The sequence below is a fragment of the Hyla sarda genome, unplaced genomic scaffold, assembly GCF_029499605.1.
Source record: "Hyla sarda isolate aHylSar1 unplaced genomic scaffold, aHylSar1.hap1 scaffold_303, whole genome shotgun sequence".
Classification (NCBI taxonomy): domain Eukaryota; kingdom Metazoa; phylum Chordata; class Amphibia; order Anura; family Hylidae; genus Hyla; species Hyla sarda.
Genome location: NW_026609748.1, coordinates 44656 through 58227, shown reverse-complemented (window position 1 = coordinate 58227; position 13572 = coordinate 44656). Strand labels below are relative to the sequence as shown.

At 46.0% G+C, this 13572-nt stretch overlaps 6 non-coding genes across 6 annotated transcripts; all 6 read left to right on the top strand.

The window, feature by feature from the left end:
* The first annotated feature begins 1554 nt into the window (after positions 1 to 1554).
* Positions 1555 to 1745, top strand: LOC130327861 (U2 spliceosomal RNA). The gene has a single exon (XR_008872161.1). It is a non-coding gene; the product is annotated as a U2 spliceosomal RNA (small nuclear RNA).
* A 2095-nt stretch (positions 1746 to 3840) lies between these two features.
* On the top strand, positions 3841 to 4031 carry LOC130327860 (U2 spliceosomal RNA). Its single transcript, XR_008872160.1, has one exon. It is a non-coding gene; the product is annotated as a U2 spliceosomal RNA (small nuclear RNA).
* A 2093-nt stretch (positions 4032 to 6124) lies between these two features.
* LOC130327826 (U2 spliceosomal RNA) lies at positions 6125 to 6315 on the top strand. The gene has a single exon (XR_008872132.1). It is a non-coding gene; the product is annotated as a U2 spliceosomal RNA (small nuclear RNA).
* Positions 6316 to 8398: 2083 nt separating this feature from the next.
* LOC130327859 (U2 spliceosomal RNA) lies at positions 8399 to 8589 on the top strand. Its single transcript, XR_008872159.1, has one exon. It is a non-coding gene; the product is annotated as a U2 spliceosomal RNA (small nuclear RNA).
* Positions 8590 to 10672: 2083 nt separating this feature from the next.
* On the top strand, positions 10673 to 10863 carry LOC130327858 (U2 spliceosomal RNA). Its single transcript, XR_008872158.1, has one exon. It is a non-coding gene; the product is annotated as a U2 spliceosomal RNA (small nuclear RNA).
* Positions 10864 to 12949: 2086 nt separating this feature from the next.
* On the top strand, positions 12950 to 13140 carry LOC130327857 (U2 spliceosomal RNA). The gene has a single exon (XR_008872157.1). It is a non-coding gene; the product is annotated as a U2 spliceosomal RNA (small nuclear RNA).
* The last annotated feature ends 432 nt before the right edge of the window (positions 13141 to 13572 follow it).

The following is a 13572-nucleotide window of genomic DNA, read 5'->3' as shown; positions in this document are numbered from 1 at the left end:
TTGCAAAGGCAAAGACAAATGCTTCCAGCCATCCATTGCACTAATGGATTGGTCATCAGCTGGCTGTCTATGTCCCGCATCAATATAGACCAAAGTACAGAGGGTTAGGCTATGCTATTGTGCACCTACCTGATGCATCAGAAGGTGCGAGGCCCTTGCTAAATTCTGTGCACAGACTTTGAGATCTATGCTTTAGACTGTATCTAAACCTGCTCCAACATGGACTGACATTCTGGCCTACTTTCAGCCGATGCGACTTGTCTGTCGCTGAACAGTCGCTTTTTATGTATTCAGCACCTATGTATAATGTTGTAAAAATGCTCTAGAAGCTAAAGTCGCAGAAATGTCACACATATTTGGCCTGCAACTTTCTGTGCGACAAATTCAGACAGGAAAAATCAGTATAAATCCTTAGAAAATTATCCCCCAGTGTCTCCATCTGCTGGCGGTATTGAATAAGCATTGCTGCACTGATGGGGTATGCATTAGACGAAAAAAAAGAAGAAAAAGAAGAATAATACGCCCAGAAAAGAGGCGAAAAGGAGAAAAACGTAAAAAAACGTGAAAAAAAAGTAAGAGGAAGAGAAGGGAAAAAAGGTGGAAATGGGTTTAAAAGTGATTTCGGCGGAGAAATATATATATATATATATATATATATATATATATATATATATATATATACGCGCACACACACACATATATATAAACGTATTCTCCGTTGAGATATTGCAGCCGCTGCTGTGTCCAGGCCCAGGAGCCTTAGCACTGTGCTGTGATGTCACTCAATACCACTGACATCACTAGGTGTAAACAACATCTCTCCTTTGCTGTGTATGTGACTATGGAGCTGTTTGGTGATGTCGTCTATTATGGCCTTCATAGAAGCAACAGGAGATTGTTGCATCCATCTAGAACCCTCAGAACTACAGTGCTATGATGTCACTCACTTCCACAGGCCTTGCAGAGTGTAAACAACAACAACCCAGCTTTGTTGTGTATGTAACCATAGGGATTTGTGATGTCACCTAGAACCTTCACAGCAGCGACAGCTTTATGAGGAGCATCAGCACTGCTCTGCCTGAGCAGAACCATCACCGCCATAGGTTGTCAAATAACCCGGGTTTAACCCACACAGGTAAGTCCAATGGGGTGCAGGCATGTCCTCTATGCTTACAGCTTCCCGTGGGTGTTGGTTTGATACCGTTTGGGGACAGCCAAGGAGGCATCTGCAGGCAACAAAGGTAGGTGTGTGCTTGTGTGTGTGTTTCCTATGCAGATCCTAAGCCCAGTGTCACATGCAAGTAGGAGGAGTAAGAAGGGTTCCTGGCAAATCCGGGTTATGGATTGCATTTAAAAAGGCCCCGTGGGAGTGCAATGGGCCCCTGTCTTGCTGCTTAGCAATAATGGTATGGGTTTAGGTTCTGCTGTGTGTACTGGTGGTTGACTGCCCCCCAGCCCAGAGTGTGCATGGAAAATTGTCTGGCAGCCTCCCTGACAGCAAGCAGTGATAGTGCCCATGAAGGGGACCTTGTTGGGCCCGCCCCTTTCACGGTTATCGCTTCTCGGCCTTTTGGCTAAGATCAAGTGTAGTATCTGTTCTTATCAGTTTAATATCTGATACGTCCCCTATCTGGGGACCATATATTAAATGGATTTTTGAGAACGGGGGCCGATTTCGAAGCTTGCTTCCGTCGCCCTATGCATTGACCCGATATGGCAGTATCTTCGGGTACAGTGCACCACCCCCTTACAGGGTTAAAAAGAAAGATTCCTACTTTCATTGCTACCTGCTTGCTGGCTAGCCAGCTAGCCAGCCCTGTGGGCCTTGCTGCTGCTGCTGCTGCAGCCAAAAAACAAAAGGTGGTGCTGCTGCTGCTTCTGCTTCTGCTTGTGTCTGGCCGCTGTTGGAGCGTCCAGGCACAGGACTTCTGCTGCTGCTGACTAAATGGCCTCCTTAATTGGATCATTTGAGTAGCCAGCACACCTGTGCAGGTAGGGCATGACATGATAGGCAGCTGCCTTGATAGCGGGTGGGTGCTGAATGTTCCTAATTGACAAAATAAGATTAATGCTTATGAAGAAATATAAAATCTCATCCCTTCCCCAATATCGCGCCACACCCCTACCCCTTAATTCCCTGGTTGAACTTGATGGACATATGTCTTTTTTCGACCGTACTAACTATGTAACTATGTAACATAACATGGGGGGGGGGGGGTCTCCTGGCTGTTCACACAGGTGTGTCATTGCTGTACATTGACCATGCATTGCTTCTGTGGTATTGCAAAGGCAAAGACAAATGCTTCCAGCCATCCATTGCACTAATGGATTGGTCATCAGCTGGCTGTCTATGTCCCGCATCAATATAGACCAAAGTACAGAGGGTTAGGCTATGCTATTGTGCACCTACCTGATGCATCAGAAGGTGCGAGGCCCTTGCTAAATTCTGTGCACAGACTTTGAGATCTATGCTTTAGACTGTATCTAAACCTGCTCCAACATGGACTGACATTCTGGCCTACTTTCAGCCGATGCGACTTGTCTGTCGCTGAACAGTCGCTTTTTATGTATTCAGCACCTATGTATAATGTTGTAAAAATGCTCTAGAAGCTAAAGTCGCAGAAATGTCACACATATTTGGCCTGCAACTTTCTGTGCGACAAATTCAGACAGGAAAAATCAGTATAAATCCTTAGAAAATTATCCCCCAGTGTCTCCATCTGCTGGCGGTATTGAATAAGCATTGCTGCACTGATGGGGTATGCATTAGACGAAAAAAAAGAAGAAAAAGAAGAATAATACGCCCAGAAAAGAGGCGAAAAGGAGAAAAACGTAAAAAAACGTGAAAAAAAAGTAAGAGGAAGAGAAGGGAAAAAAAGGTGGAAATGGGTTTAAAAGTGATTTCGGCGGAGAAATATATATATATATATATATATATATATATATATATATATATATATATATATACGCGCACACACACACATATATATAAACGTATTCTCCGTTGAGATATTGCAGCCGCTGCTGTGTCCAGGCCCAGGAGCCTTAGCACTGTGCTGTGATGTCACTCAATACCACTGACATCACTAGGTGTAAACAACATCTCTCCTTTGCTGTGTATGTGACTATGGAGCTGTTTGGTGATGTCGTCTATTATGGCCTTCATAGAAGCAACAGGAGATTGTTGCATCCATCTAGAACCCTCAGAACTACAGTGCTATGATGTCACTCACTTCCACAGGCCTTGCAGAGTGTAAACAACAACAACCCAGCTTTGTTGTGTATGTAACCATAGGGATTTGTGATGTCACCTAGAACCTTCACAGCAGTGACAGCTTTATGAGGAGCATCAGCACTGCTCTGCCTGAGCAGAACCATCACCGCCATAGGTTGTCAAATAACCCGGGTTTAACCCACACAGGTAAGTCCAATGGGGTGCAGGCATGTCCTCTATGCTTACAGCTTCCCGTGGGTGTTGGTTTGATACCGTTTGGGGACAGCCAAGGAGGCATCTGCAGGCAACAAAGGTAGGTGTGTGCTTGTGTGTGTGTTTCCTATGCAGATCCTAAGCCCAGTGTCACATGCAAGTAGGAGGAGTAAGAAGGGTTCCTGGCAAATCCGGGTTATGGATTGCATTTAAAAAGGCCCCGTGGGAGTGCAATGGGCCCCTGTCTTGCTGCTTAGCAATAATGGTATGGGTTTAGGTTCTGCTGTGTGTACTGGTGGTTGACTGCCCCCCAGCCCAGAGTGTGCATGGAAAATTGTCTGGCAGCCTCCCTGACAGCAAGCAGTGATAGTGCCCATGAAGGGGACCTTGTTGGGCCCGCCCCTTTCACGGTTATCGCTTCTCGGCCTTTTGGCTAAGATCAAGTGTAGTATCTGTTCTTATCAGTTTAATATCTGATACGTCCCCTATCTGGGGACCATATATTAAATGGATTTTTGAGAACGGGGGCCGATTTCGAAGCTTGCTTCCGTCGCCCTATGCATTGACCCGATATGGCAGTATCTTCGGGTACAGTGCACCACCCCCTTACAGGGTTAAAAAGAAAGATTCCTACTTTCATTGCTACCTGCTTGCTGGCTAGCCAGCTAGCCAGCCCTGTGGGCCTTGCTGCTGCTGCTGCTGCAGCCAAAAAACAAAAGGTGGTGCTGCTGCTGCTTCTGCTTCTGCTTGTGTCTGGCCGCTGTTGGAGCGTCCAGGCACAGGACTTCTGCTGCTGCTGACTAAATGGCCTCCTTAATTGGATCATTTGAGTAGCCAGCACACCTGTGCAGGTAGGGCATGACATGATAGGCAGCTGCCTTGATAGCGGGTGGGTGCTGAATGTTCCTAATTGACAAAATAAGATTAATGCTTATGAAGAAATATAAAATCTCATCCCTTCCCCAATATCGCGCCACACCCCTACCCCTTAATTCCCTGGTTGAACTTGATGGACATATGTCTTTTTTCGACCGTACTAACTATGTAACTATGTAACATAACATGGGGGGGGGGGGTCTCCTGGCTGTTCACACAGGTGTGTCATTGCTGTACATTGACCATGCATTGCTTCTGTGGTATTGCAAAGGCAAAGACAAATGCTTCCAGCCATCCATTGCACTAATGGATTGGTCATCAGCTGGCTGTCTATGTCCCGCATCAATATAGACCAAAGTACAGAGGGTTAGGCTATGCTATTGTGCACCTACCTGATGCATCAGAAGGTGCGAGGCCCTTGCTAAATTCTGTGCACAGACTTTGAGATCTATGCTTTAGACTGTATCTAAACCTGCTCCAACATGGACTGACATTCTGGCCTACTTTCAGCCGATGCGACTTGTCTGTCGCTGAACAGTCGCTTTTTATGTATTCAGCACCTATGTATAATGTTGTAAAAATGCTCTAGAAGCTAAAGTCGCAGAAATGTCACACATATTTGGCCTGCAACTTTCTGTGCGACAAATTCAGACAGGAAAAATCAGTATAAATCCTTAGAAAATTATCCCCCAGTGTCTCCATCTGCTGGCGGTATTGAATAAGCATTGCTGCACTGATGGGGTATGCATTAGACGAAAAAAAAAGAAGAAAAAGAAGAATAATACGCCCAGAAAAGAGGCGAAAAGGAGAAAAACGTAAAAAAACGTGAAAAAAAAGTAAGAGGAAGAGAAGGGAAAAAAAGGTGGAAATGGGTTTAAAAGTGATTTCGGCGGAGAAATATATATATATATATATATATATATATATATATATATATATATATATATACGCGCACACACACACATATATATAAACGTATTCTCCGTTGAGATATTGCAGCCGCTGCTGTGTCCAGGCCCAGGAGCCTTAGCACTGTGCTGTGATGTCACTCAATACCACTGACATCACTAGGTGTAAACAACATCTCTCCTTTGCTGTGTATGTGACTATGGAGCTGTTTGGTGATGTCGTCTATTATGGCCTTCATAGAAGCAACAGGAGATTGTTGCATCCATCTAGAACCCTCAGAACTACAGTGCTATGATGTCACTCACTTCCACAGGCCTTGCAGAGTGTAAACAACAACAACCCAGCTTTGTTGTGTATGTAACCATAGGGATTTGTGATGTCACCTAGAACCTTCACAGCAGCGACAGCTTTATGAGGAGCATCAGCACTGCTCTGCCTGAGCAGAACCATCACCGCCATAGGTTGTCAAATAACCCGGGTTTAACCCACACAGGTAAGTCCAATGGGGTGCAGGCATGTCCTCTATGCTTACAGCTTCCCGTGGGTGTTGGTTTGATACCGTTTGGGGACAGCCAAGGAGGCATCTGCAGGCAACAAAGGTAGGTGTGTGCTTGTGTGTGTGTTTCCTATGCAGATCCTAAGCCCAGTGTCACATGCAAGTAGGAGGAGTAAGAAGGGTTCCTGGCAAATCCGGGTTATGGATTGCATTTAAAAAGGCCCCGTGGGAGTGCAATGGGCCCCTGTCTTGCTGCTTAGCAATAATGGTATGGGTTTAGGTTCTGCTGTGTGTACTGGTGGTTGACTGCCCCCCAGCCCAGAGTGTGCATGGAAAATTGTCTGGCAGCCTCCCTGACAGCAAGCAGTGATAGTGCCCATGAAGGGGACCTTGTTGGGCCCGCCCCTTTCACGGTTATCGCTTCTCGGCCTTTTGGCTAAGATCAAGTGTAGTATCTGTTCTTATCAGTTTAATATCTGATACGTCCCCTATCTGGGGACCATATATTAAATGGATTTTTGAGAACGGGGGCCGATTTCGAAGCTTGCTTCCGTCGCCCTATGCATTGACCCGATATGGCAGTATCTTCGGGTACAGTGCACAACCCCCTTACAGGGTTAAAAAGAAAGATTCCTACTTTCATTGCTACCTGCTTGCTGGCTAGCCAGCTAGCCAGCCCTGTGGGCCTTGCTGCTGCTGCAGCCAAAAAACAAAAGGTGGTGCTGCTGCTGCTTCTGCTTCTGCTTGTGTCTGGCCGCTGTTGGAGCGTCCAGGCACAGGACTTCTGCTGCTGCTGACTAAATGGCCTCCTTAATTGGATCATTTGAGTAGCCAGCACACCTGTGCAGGTAGGGCATGACATGATAGGCAGCTGCCTTGATAGCGGGTGGGTGCTGAATGTTCCTAATTGACAAAATAAGATTAATGCTTATGAAGAAATATAAAATCTCATCCCTTCCCCAATATCGCGCCACACCCCTACCCCTTAATTCCCTGGTTGAACTTGATGGACATATGTCTTTTTTCGACCGTACTAACTATGTAACTATGTAACATAACATGGGGGGGGGGGGGTCTCCTGGCTGTTCACACAGGTGTGTCATTGCTGTACATTGACCATGCATTGCTTCTGTGGTATTGCAAAGGCAAAGACAAATGCTTCCAGCCATCCATTGCACTAATGGATTGGTCATCAGCTGGCTGTCTATGTCCCGCATCAATATAGACCAAAGTACAGAGGGTTAGGCTATGCTATTGTGCACCTACCTGATGCATCAGAAGGTGCGAGGCCCTTGCTAAATTCTGTGCACAGACTTTGAGATCTATGCTTTAGACTGTATCTAAACCTGCTCCAACATGGACTGACATTCTGGCCTACTTTCAGCCGATGCGACTTGTCTGTCGCTGAACAGTCGCTTTTTATGTATTCAGCACCTATGTATAATGTTGTAAAAATGCTCTAGAAGCTAAAGTCGCAGAAATGTCACACATATTTGGCCTGCAACTTTCTGTGCGACAAATTCAGACAGGAAAAATCAGTATAAATCCTTAGAAAATTATCCCCCAGTGTCTCCATCTGCTGGCGGTATTGAATAAGCATTGCTGCACTGATGGGGTATGCATTAGACGAAAAAAAAGAAGAAAAAGAAGAATAATACGCCCAGAAAAGAGGCGAAAAGGAGAAAAACGTAAAAAAACGTGAAAAAAAAGTAAGAGGAAGAGAAGGGAAAAAAAGGTGGAAATGGGTTTAAAAGTGATTTCGGCGGAGAAATATATATATATATATATATATATATATATATATATATATATATATACGCGCACACACACACATATATATAAACGTATTCTCCGTTGAGATATTGCAGCCGCTGCTGTGTCCAGGCCCAGGAGCCTTAGCACTGTGCTGTGATGTCACTCAATACCACTGACATCACTAGGTGTAAACAACATCTCTCCTTTGCTGTGTATGTGACTATGGAGCTGTTTGGTGATGTCGTCTATTATGGCCTTCATAGAAGCAACAGGAGATTGTTGCATCCATCTAGAACCCTCAGAACTACAGTGCTATGATGTCACTCACTTCCACAGGCCTTGCAGAGTGTAAACAACAACAACCCAGCTTTGTTGTGTATGTAACCATAGGGATTTGTGATGTCACCTAGAACCTTCACAGCAGCGACAGCTTTATGAGGAGCATCAGCACTGCTCTGCCTGAGCAGAACCATCACCGCCATAGGTTGTCAAATAACCCGGGTTTAACCCACACAGGTAAGTCCAATGGGGTGCAGGCATGTCCTCTATGCTTACAGCTTCCCGTGGGTGTTGGTTTGATACCGTTTGGGGACAGCCAAGGAGGCATCTGCAGGCAACAAAGGTAGGTGTGTGCTTGTGTGTGTGTTTCCTATGCAGATCCTAAGCCCAGTGTCACATGCAAGTAGGAGGAGTAAGAAGGGTTCCTGGCAAATCCGGGTTATGGATTGCATTTAAAAAGGCCCCGTGGGAGTGCAATGGGCCCCTGTCTTGCTGCTTAGCAATAATGGTATGGGTTTAGGTTCTGCTGTGTGTACTGGTGGTTGACTGCCCCCCAGCCCAGAGTGTGCATGGAAAATTGTCTGGCAGCCTCCCTGACAGCAAGCAGTGATAGTGCCCATGAAGGGGACCTTGTTGGGCCCGCCCCTTTCACGGTTATCGCTTCTCGGCCTTTTGGCTAAGATCAAGTGTAGTATCTGTTCTTATCAGTTTAATATCTGATACGTCCCCTATCTGGGGACCATATATTAAATGGATTTTTGAGAACGGGGGCCGATTTCGAAGCTTGCTTCCGTCGCCCTATGCATTGACCCGATATGGCAGTATCTTCGGGTACAGTGCACCACCCCCTTACAGGGTTAAAAAGAAAGATTCCTACTTTCATTGCTACCTGCTTGCTGGCTAGCCAGCTAGCCAGCCCTGTGGGCCTTGCTGCTGCTGCTGCTGCAGCCAAAAAACAAAAGGTGGTGCTGCTGCTGCTTCTGCTTCTGCTTGTGTCTGGCCGCTGTTGGAGCGTCCAGGCACAGGACTTCTGCTGCTGCTGACTAAATGGCCTCCTTAATTGGATCATTTGAGTAGCCAGCACACCTGTGCAGGTAGGGCATGACATGATAGGCAGCTGCCTTGATAGCGGGTGGGTGCTGAATGTTCCTAATTGACAAAATAAGATTAATGCTTATGAAGAAATATAAAATCTCATCCCTTCCCCAATATCGCGCCACACCCCTACCCCTTAATTCCCTGGTTGAACTTGATGGACATATGTCTTTTTTCGACCGTACTAACTATGTAACTATGTAACATAACATGGGGGGGGGGGGGTCTCCTGGCTGTTCACACAGGTGTGTCATTGCTGTACATTGACCATGCATTGCTTCTGTGGTATTGCAAAGGCAAAGACAAATGCTTCCAGCCATCCATTGCACTAATGGATTGGTCATCAGCTGGCTGTCTATGTCCCGCATCAATATAGACCAAAGTACAGAGGGTTAGGCTATGCTATTGTGCACCTACCTGATGCATCAGAAGGTGCGAGGCCCTTGCTAAATTCTGTGCACAGACTTTGAGATCTATGCTTTAGACTGTATCTAAACCTGCTCCAACATGGACTGACATTCTGGCCTACTTTCAGCCGATGCGACTTGTCTGTCGCTGAACAGTCGCTTTTTATGTATTCAGCACCTATGTATAATGTTGTAAAAATGCTCTAGAAGCTAAAGTCGCAGAAATGTCACACATATTTGGCCTGCAACTTTCTGTGCGACAAATTCAGACAGGAAAAATCAGTATAAATCCTTAGAAAATTATCCCCCAGTGTCTCCATCTGCTGGCGGTATTGAATAAGCATTGCTGCACTGATGGGGTATGCATTAGACGAAAAAAAAGAAGAAAAAGAAGAATAATACGCCCAGAAAAGAGGCGAAAAGGAGAAAAACGTAAAAAAACGTGAAAAAAAAGTAAGAGGAAGAGAAGGGAAAAAAAGGTGGAAATGGGTTTAAAAGTGATTTCGGCGGAGAAATATATATATATATATATATATATATATATATATATATATACGCGCACACACACACATATATATAAACGTATTCTCCGTTGAGATATTGCAGCCGCTGCTGTGTCCAGGCCCAGGAGCCTTAGCACTGTGCTGTGATGTCACTCAATACCACTGACATCACTAGGTGTAAACAACATCTCTCCTTTGCTGTGTATGTGACTATGGAGCTGTTTGGTGATGTCGTCTATTATGGCCTTCATAGAAGCAACAGGAGATTGTTGCATCCATCTAGAACCCTCAGAACTACAGTGCTATGATGTCACTCACTTCCACAGGCCTTGCAGAGTGTAAACAACAACAACCCAGCTTTGTTGTGTATGTAACCATAGGGATTTGTGATGTCACCTAGAACCTTCACAGCAGCGACAGCTTTATGAGGAGCATCAGCACTGCTCTGCCTGAGCAGAACCATCACCGCCATAGGTTGTCAAATAACCCGGGTTTAACCCACACAGGTAAGTCCAATGGGGTGCAGGCATGTCCTCTATGCTTACAGCTTCCCGTGGGTGTTGGTTTGATACCGTTTGGGGACAGCCAAGGAGGCATCTGCAGGCAACAAAGGTAGGTGTGTGCTTGTGTGTGTGTTTCCTATGCAGATCCTAAGCCCAGTGTCACATGCAAGTAGGAGGAGTAAGAAGGGTTCCTGGCAAATCCGGGTTATGGATTGCATTTAAAAAGGCCCCGTGGGAGTGCAATGGGCCCCTGTCTTGCTGCTTAGCAATAATGGTATGGGTTTAGGTTCTGCTGTGTGTACTGGTGGTTGACTGCCCCCCAGCCCAGAGTGTGCATGGAAAATTGTCTGGCAGCCTCCCTGACAGCAAGCAGTGATAGTGCCCATGAAGGGGACCTTGTTGGGCCCGCCCCTTTCACGGTTATCGCTTCTCGGCCTTTTGGCTAAGATCAAGTGTAGTATCTGTTCTTATCAGTTTAATATCTGATACGTCCCCTATCTGGGGACCATATATTAAATGGATTTTTGAGAACGGGGGCCGATTTCGAAGCTTGCTTCCGTCGCCCTATGCATTGACCCGATATGGCAGTATCTTCGGGTACAGTGCACCACCCCCTTACAGGGTTAAAAAGAAAGATTCCTACTTTCATTGCTACCTGCTTGCTGGCTAGCCAGCTAGCCAGCCCTGTGGGCCTTGCTGCTGCTGCTGCTGCAGCCAAAAAACAAAAGGTGGTGCTGCTGCTGCTTCTGCTTCTGCTTGTGTCTGGCCGCTGTTGGAGCGTCCAGGCACAGGACTTCTGCTGCTGCTGACTAAATGGCCTCCTTAATTGGATCATTTGAGTAGCCAGCACACCTGTGCAGGTAGGGCATGACATGATAGGCAGCTGCCTTGATAGCGGGTGGGTGCTGAATGTTCCTAATTGACAAAATAAGATTAATGCTTATGAAGAAATATAAAATCTCATCCCTTCCCCAATATCGCGCCACACCCCTACCCCTTAATTCCCTGGTTGAACTTGATGGACATATGTCTTTTTTCGACCGTACTAACTATGTAACTATGTAACATAACATGGGGGGGGGGGGTCTCCTGGCTGTTCACACAGGTGTGTCATTGCTGTACATTGACCATGCATTGCTTCTGTGGTATTGCAAAGGCAAAGACAAATGCTTCCAGCCATCCATTGCACTAATGGATTGGTCATCAGCTGGCTGTCTATGTCCCGCATCAATATAGACCAAAGTACAGAGGGTTAGGCTATGCTATTGTGCACCTACCTGATGCATCAGAAGGTGCGAGGCCCTTGCTAAATTCTGTGCACAGACTTTGAGATCTATGCTTTAGACTGTATCTAAACCTGCTCCAACATGGACTGACATTCTGGCCTACTTTCAGCCGATGCGACTTGTCTGTCGCTGAACAGTCGCTTTTTATGTATTCAGCACCTATGTATAATGTTGTAAAAATGCTCTAGAAGCTAAAGTCGCAGAAATGTCACACATATTTGGCCTGCAACTTTCTGTGCGACAAATTCAGACAGGAAAAATCAGTATAAATCCTTAGAAAATTATCCCCCAGTGTCTCCATCTGCTGGCGGTATTGAATAAGCATTGCTGCACTGATGGGGTATGCATTAGACGAAAAAAAAGAAGAAAAAGAAGAATAATACGCCCAGAAAAGAGGCGAAAAGGAGAAAAACGTAAAAAAACGTGAAAAAAAAGTAAGAGGAAGAGAAGGGAAAAAAAGGTGGAAATGGGTTTAAAAGTGATTTCGGCGGAGAAATATATATATATATATATATATATATATATATATATATATATATACGCGCACACACACACATATATATAAACGTATTCTCCGTTGAGATATTGCAGCCGCTGCTGTGTCCAGGCCCAGGAGCCTTAGCACTGTGCTGTGATGTCACTCAATACCACTGACATCACTAGGTGTAAACAACATCTCTCCTTTGCTGTGTATGTGACTATGGAGCTGTTTGGTGATGTCGTCTATTATGGCCTTCATAGAAGCAACAGGAGATTGTTGCATCCATCTAGAACCCTCAGAACTACAGTGCTATGATGTCACTCACTTCCACAGGCCTTGCAGAGTGTAAACAACAACAACCCAGCTTTGTTGTGTATGTAACCATAGGGATTTGTGATGTCACCTAGAACCTTCACAGCAGCGACAGCTTTATGAGGAGCATCAGCACTGCTCTGCCTGAGCAGAACCATCACCGCCATAGGTTGTCAAATAACCCGGGTTTAACCCACACAGGTAAGTCCAATGGGGTGCAGGCATGTCCTCTATGCTTACAGCTTCCCGTGGGTGTTGGTTTGATACCGTTTGGGGACAGCCAAGGAGGCATCTGCAGGCAACAAAGGTAGGTGTGTGCTTGTGTGTGTGTTTCCTATGCAGATCCTAAGCCCAGTGTCACATGCAAGTAGGAGGAGTAAGAAGGGTTCCTGGCAAATCCGGGTTATGGATTGCATTTAAAAAGGCCCCGTGGGAGTGCAATGGGCCCCTGTCTTGCTGCTTAGCAATAATGGTATGGGTTTAGGTTCTGCTGTGTGTACTGGTGGTTGACTGCCCCCCAGCCCAGAGTGTGCATGGAAAATTGTCTGGCAGCCTCCCTGACAGCAAGCAGTGATAGTGCCCATGAAGGGGACCTTGTTGGGCCCGCCCCTTTCACGGTTATCGCTTCTCGGCCTTTTGGCTAAGATCAAGTGTAGTATCTGTTCTTATCAGTTTAATATCTGATACGTCCCCTATCTGGGGACCATATATTAAATGGATTTTTGAGAACGGGGGCCGATTTCGAAGCTTGCTTCCGTCGCCCTATGCATTGACCCGATATGGCAGTATCTTCGGGTACAGTGCACCACCCCCTTACAGGGTTAAAAAGAAAGATTCCTACTTTCATTGCTACCTGCTTGCTGGCTAGCCAGCTAGCCAGCCCTGTGGGCCTTGCTGCTGCTGCTGCTGCAGCCAAAAAACAAAAGGTGGTGCTGCTGCTGCTTCTGCTTCTGCTTGTGTCTGGCCGCTGTTGGAGCGTCCAGGCACAGGACTTCTGCTGCTGCTGACTAAATGGCCTCCTTAATTGGATCATTTGAGTAGCCAGCACACCTGTGCAGGTAGGGCATGACATGATAGGCAGCTGCCTTGATAGCAGGTGGGTGCTGAATGTTCCTAATTGACAAAATAAGATTAATGCTTATGAAGAAATATAAAATCTCATCCCTTCCCCAATATCGCGCCACACCCCTACCCCTTAATTCCCTGGTTGAACTTGATGGACATATGTCTTTTTTCGACCGTA